This window comes from Nelumbo lutea, chromosome 2, assembly GCF_056320005.1.
Source record: "Nelumbo lutea isolate HS-2025 chromosome 2, American lotus-T2T, whole genome shotgun sequence".
NCBI classification, from domain to species: Eukaryota; Viridiplantae; Streptophyta; class Magnoliopsida; order Proteales; family Nelumbonaceae; genus Nelumbo; species Nelumbo lutea.
In genome coordinates, this window is record NC_142685.1 from 20,830,527 (window position 1) to 20,836,526 (window position 6,000).

At 34.9% G+C, this 6,000-nt stretch overlaps 1 pseudogene; it reads left to right on the forward strand.

The window, feature by feature from the left end:
- The first annotated feature begins 1,714 nt into the window (after positions 1-1,714).
- On the forward strand, positions 1,715-2,276 carry LOC148869052 (small ribosomal subunit protein eS25 pseudogene; annotated as a pseudogene).
- The last annotated feature ends 3,724 nt before the right edge of the window (positions 2,277-6,000 follow it).

The following is a 6,000-nucleotide window of genomic DNA, read 5'->3' on the forward strand; positions in this document are numbered from 1 at the left end:
TTAGGCCTTGTTTGGCAATAATTCGTATTTTCGATGGTATGAAAGTAAAATTATTAGTGGTATATGAAAATTTTATGCCTTTTGATTATCAGGATTCAGGAATAATGGCCCATGCCGTTTGCTTTTAGATCCATTCCTCGTGGTCGTAGGATGTCATTTCCCCATTTCAGTAGGTGTTTGGCAAAAATGCCGTTTCTTAAAAAAACAGCATCACATCAATGCCATGTTTAAAATCTGGTTTTTCCTTTATGTTTGGTTAGTTATACAGCACCCTAAGAAAAGTGCCTCTTAAGAAACAGCATTAATTCCAAACACCACCTAAGAGAATGGCCACTCCAGGCCCCCCTTAATTTGGGAATGGGATTTTTATCTAACCAACTAAAAACAAAAGCCTCATCTATATCTATACTAAAGTGGATACTTGCCTTGGATGCTATGAAGATCAAAGTTAAATCACACATTCAATTATTTACTAGAAACTGGATGTTACTTATGTGAAGCTACAACATTCAGTGAAGTGGAGTAGGGGGGCGATCGAAAAACAACAACCTGCTTCTTAGGGTGCGTTTGATAACTATTTTCAGACCTCTAAGGTCTGAGAAGGTTGCTTTTCAGATGCTATGCACAATTGGAATCTGGTCTGATTATGGGTTTAAAACTCCATTTTAGATATGAAATCAAAAGAGGCCGGCCAACTTCTTAACGTGATCAGATGCATTTTAGACCATGTTAAAAGACAAAAATAGGCCTCTACAATTTTGTAAATGCCCTACGTTGTCCCTCATTTAACCTGACAAAAAGAGCTCACCACCATCAAACTTCTCTTGGAGGTACGTTATTCAACCCAAATCTCCATTTTACCTCTTATTTTTTGCTATCTTCTTTAGGTTTCGAAACTCAAATCTCCATTCCACTTCCTGTTATTCAAATCAAATCTCCATTCCTACATTCCGTTTGAACTGAGGCTTCCTTCAGATGTCCCAGTTCAGCCCCATTTTCATGTACGATACTCGATGAAAGTGATACCCCCAGTTTCGGATCGAGAACCAAAAAATTAACTACTCTATAAACCCCCGAAGAAACATTAAGATCGAAAAAGTAAAATTCGAGAGTGAAAAAAAAAAAGTAAATTGAATCGGAACTTACATTTTTTGAGAATGTTTGCCTTTTTCTGAGTGGAGAACCTTCCAAGTTTGAAATCTGAGCCACTGAAGAAGAAGAACAGAACTGAGAGAATTTCTCTCGCTCCCTGCACGTCTCTGTGTCAGCTTGGAGTTGGTAATGGTGTGCAGACAGGAAAAAAGACGGGAAAAGACAGGGTTAATTTGGATTCTCAATGGGCCTTATTAGCCCACGAACAAGATCTTAGATGGGCCATTAACAAGCGTTGACTAGGATCCATTGTAAATGGGCCTTCAACATAGGGCACATACTTCAATCCCCACACCTCACTACTACTGCCTGAATAGGAAAGTAAACCAGCTTGACTTATTGGAACTGGACTTGGGTCAAAGTAACCCTACTATGCCCCATGACATGTATTCTAAATTTTAGCAGGCTGGGTGGGTTAGAATGGGCTTGGCTGGGCTTCTATTGCGTTCCACCCATTTAGTTTCTGTTTAAATGCATCACTACCTTTGAAGGATGAATTGAAGCTCAAACCCAATCCAAAAACCCATCAAAAAAATTTGAAGTATTCATTAACATGCTTATAATGACATGCCTACCTGATCCGGACTCCACTTTATCACCCCTAGGCCAACTCAATGTTGTTGTTCCAAAGTGCAAGGTGCCAACCAGCTGGTTGGTAAGATCTCCTGCTGATCGTACCTTTCGGGTTTGATGTACATGTTGTTTGAGGAATGCAATACTTTGGGTTATTAAATTTTTTATCGTTTTTTTTTCCCTCTGTGATACAGAAGTGGGGAAAATCGAAAACTAAAGACAAGAAGCACAACAAAGTTTTACTTGATGAGAAATCCTTGGAGAAGATGAAGAATGAAGTTGCCAAATATAAGCCAATAACAGTTTCAGTTCTATCGGAAAGGCTGGGGGTAAGTTCTAACGTAATTTTGTTTTGTAAAATTGCTGTTGCATGCGTGGTTTCTTTCTGAGTGTTAATTTGATCTGTTTTCCTTTGATTTGTTTCAATTGTTCTACAGATAAATGCATCATTGGCTCAAAGGTTAATTGAAGAACTGGAAAACGAGTCCGTCATCAAGATGGTGTCTGAGCACTCGACCCAGAAAGTTTATACTCGGTTGATGAATGCCTAGATTCTGTGTTTTTTTTTTTTTTTAATTTACATGGTGTTTGGAAGCGTGGATACTTTTTGGGACCGATTTTCAAGAAAAAACGCCTATACTTCCAAGATCTATTTTTCACATAAAAATGCTTCTGTCACGTAGGCAGTAAGCAATACTATGCTGTTTGATAAGGTGATTTTCATCACCGTTTTTCATGTTTGTACTGACAGGTAAGCACCACATAGAATACACATCAGTCAACCATTGAGGGAAATGATTCACCGATGCATAAAATGCCAATTGATGGGGTCTCGATTTTCGAAACATGCCTAATTTTTTAATAATCGACTGAAACGCCTATGTAAATCCGACGTAACACTATTTTTTTTTAAAAACGGTCACGATTCCAAATATCCCCTAATTTATGTTAAGAAAATCGCCGTCGTTGTTTCTGATAGTTGTGGAGCAGACACCTAGAAGCAGATTGATTTATTTCATTGGTCCAATTTTCAGATATCTTCTCATCTGGTTGGCATCATTAAATTCATGAATCATTTGATTAAATTGATTCTTTACATAGCCTACCTTAAACGAGTTCAGGAATCATTCGATATCGCTTTATCAATGGCCCATTCACATTTTAATTATATTGCATCAATTATCATAAAAATGCATCATAGATTTGGTTTAAATTTAGATGTTCCTTTTATTCAATTAGAAGAAAAAAAAAAAGTCACATTCCTACATATTTGTTTTAGTTGTTTGAGTTCATATAAAACTAGGAAAAATCTATATATTAAAGGAAAAGCATGATAAACTATTATTAATTACTTATGAGTTATGATACCGGTTCATTGGTTATAAGTTTTTCCGATATCATAATCGAATCCATAAAACTAAACTAAATTAAAAAGAGTTGGACAACCAGAAGGGAGAGGGAAGCACTCAACCGGGTAGGACTACTAATCAGCCCATGAGGCAGAAAAGCCCAACAGGAGAGTTTTCTGGACCACCCATAAAATTGCCCAACCAGGCGTTTAGTGTAATTAATTTGATTTTTTTTTTAAGAAATTTATTTTTCTTTTTGCTCTTTCTTTCCTCTTTGGTAATTCAGTAATTACGTGATATTCACCATAAGGGTCCCACCATGATGCCAGAAAAACATTATATAAACTCACAACTAATAAACTGGTATAATAAAATAGATAACCAATCAGGTGATATTAATCAAAATTCACAAGAATTATTTGATTGGTCAGCTCTTTGAATATTATGCCTTTCCGGTATCATAGATTATCCCTCATCAAAATGGTTTCTAGATAGGGTGTATCAGACTTTTCAATAGCGCACTTTGTATTTCCTTTTCAGTTATATTTCTTCAAACCTATTCAATGGGGTCGGTATAAAGCAACTAGATCTGTTCATGGGCCAAACTCGAACTTGACTTTTATCAAAATTTGAATGGGCCCGATCTAAAACCGGAGCCTGATATAATAGAAAGTTAAGCCCAACGCCTAACCCGTGAATAAATCCATCAGAGACCTACTGATACATATGAATCGATACATTATGAAATTTTGATCTTTGGATTCCCCATAAAAAAAAATAATCATAAAATATTACACAATTTATTTCAACCTGATACATATCGAACAATACTGATTTCAACCTGCAATGTTTTGACTTTTGAGTTAAAACACCATTTATACTTCAAACACAAGCATCATTGTCTGTAAACTTGAATCCTGATAAATGTGTGTTTTCCCTTCATATCAAAACCACATCATTCAAGGTGTTGAGACTTTGCTTCCCAAAATAGGAAATATCAAATCGATGTTTCTTAAAACACCCCCGAATATAGATTTCCATACAAAGTGTTTTACAACTATTGTTGAACGCAAAATGCACATACAGTGCCCATACAGTACTGATGTGGTGGCATCTATATGTATACATTAGAATGCAATGTTCTGACGTGGTCTCTATCTTTTTTTCCCCTTTTCTGATTTTTGATTTTTCTTATTCTACATAATTCCACGTGACAGAGACTTCTTTCCTTACCGAGTGAAATTTTTAAACAGTCATCAAAGAGAGATTAATAGAAATTTAATCACCCATTTAATGTGGTGTGGGTATTAAATTAATCATTTTTTTTAATTCATACAAGTGGGTTTGCTTTTTTGGGTTTTGTGTGATGAGTGGGTGTTATTTTCTCAAAAAGTCCTTAGGTGTATTAAAGGGTAGGAATAATTGCATTTTATAGTATAAGAATAATTTATTACTCATAAATAATCAAATCAAGTATTATTAATATGTTAGATTTATTAATTATATTGTTAATAAAGCAAAATATGATAATTATTTATTTATAAATAAATTATAACTTAATTAATCTTAATTATTTGATAATATAACATGAATTATCAAAAATTTTTAGTATAATTAAATTAAACAAAGTTGTTAATTTTAAAATTAATATTTATTAATTTAATATCCACTTAGCTTTAGGGGGTGCTTATTTTCAGTGTGGCCCTATATTTGCACAACAAACTGCAAAACTGAACTTGGGCCCAACAATTTAAATTTAGCCCATGTCCCATGTAGTTCACACATATTTATATTATTTATACATACTTATAGTACATATAATATATGATACTTTATATTATAAAATGTATATAATAATTTTTATATACATATTATAGCCTACTCTAGCCTAGGCTATAGCCCTTATTACATGCCCATGTAGGATTGGGTACAGGCTTATGTTTTTGGCCTAAAACCCAATTCAAGCCCAAGCTTGGACCATAGCCTTATCACATGTGCTAAGCCTAGCTTAGGGCCAACTTGACTCCACCCATGATCATCGCTACATAGCTTCCATCCATTCTAAGACATTATTAGTTTTGAAATTAATTTTTATAATTTAATATCCATTAAAATTGTATTTTAAAATAATGATAAAAATAATAAATATAATATTAATAAACTAAAATTTATAATTAATAAAAATAAATAAATATAATTTAAAAGTTCTAACATAAAATAATAAAACTTAGGCCCCATTTAGTTCGTAGGAATAGGGGTATGAGTTTAAAATCAAAATGGGCGGAATCAGAATCACATTCCCATTCCTGTTGGTATGAGATTCCCCTATTTAAGGGAATGATCATTTCCTACCCCTCCCTTAGGAATGAAATCTCTTTCCTATTGATTCCAATTCCCATTCACATTCCTATTTGAACCAAACAGACTATAGGAATAGATCATTCCGATTCTGATTCTGGTAAATAATTAATAAAACTAAATACTATTATAATTAATAAAACTAAATACTAGTCGCGTGGCGAGTTGGACAAAGCTGCAAGATAAGAAATCAGAGAACCAGGGGTGGCTAACCCGGCGAGGTCACTCCAATGCTTAAGTCAGTACTATATTATGGATGCGAGGTGAGTACTTGAGTGCTAGAGTGCTAGTGAGCAAATAATTGCGCGTACCCTGTGTCATTAGGGTTGGTGCCTTTATATAAGCATTGTTTGGTGTATGCTTCACGCACCGCATCCGAAATTTCCGAAAGGTTGTGCCTTACTAATCCGAAATCCTCGAAGGTAACCGCTATGCATGTTGACCATCCTCTGAAACATTCGGTACGCGGGCCAACTTCAGAGAAACTTGGGAGTATCGGGGTATGCATGCTGAATTTGTTAGCGAGCACATTTCGCATGTCACTGCCTGGTCCTTATTTAGGTCGACA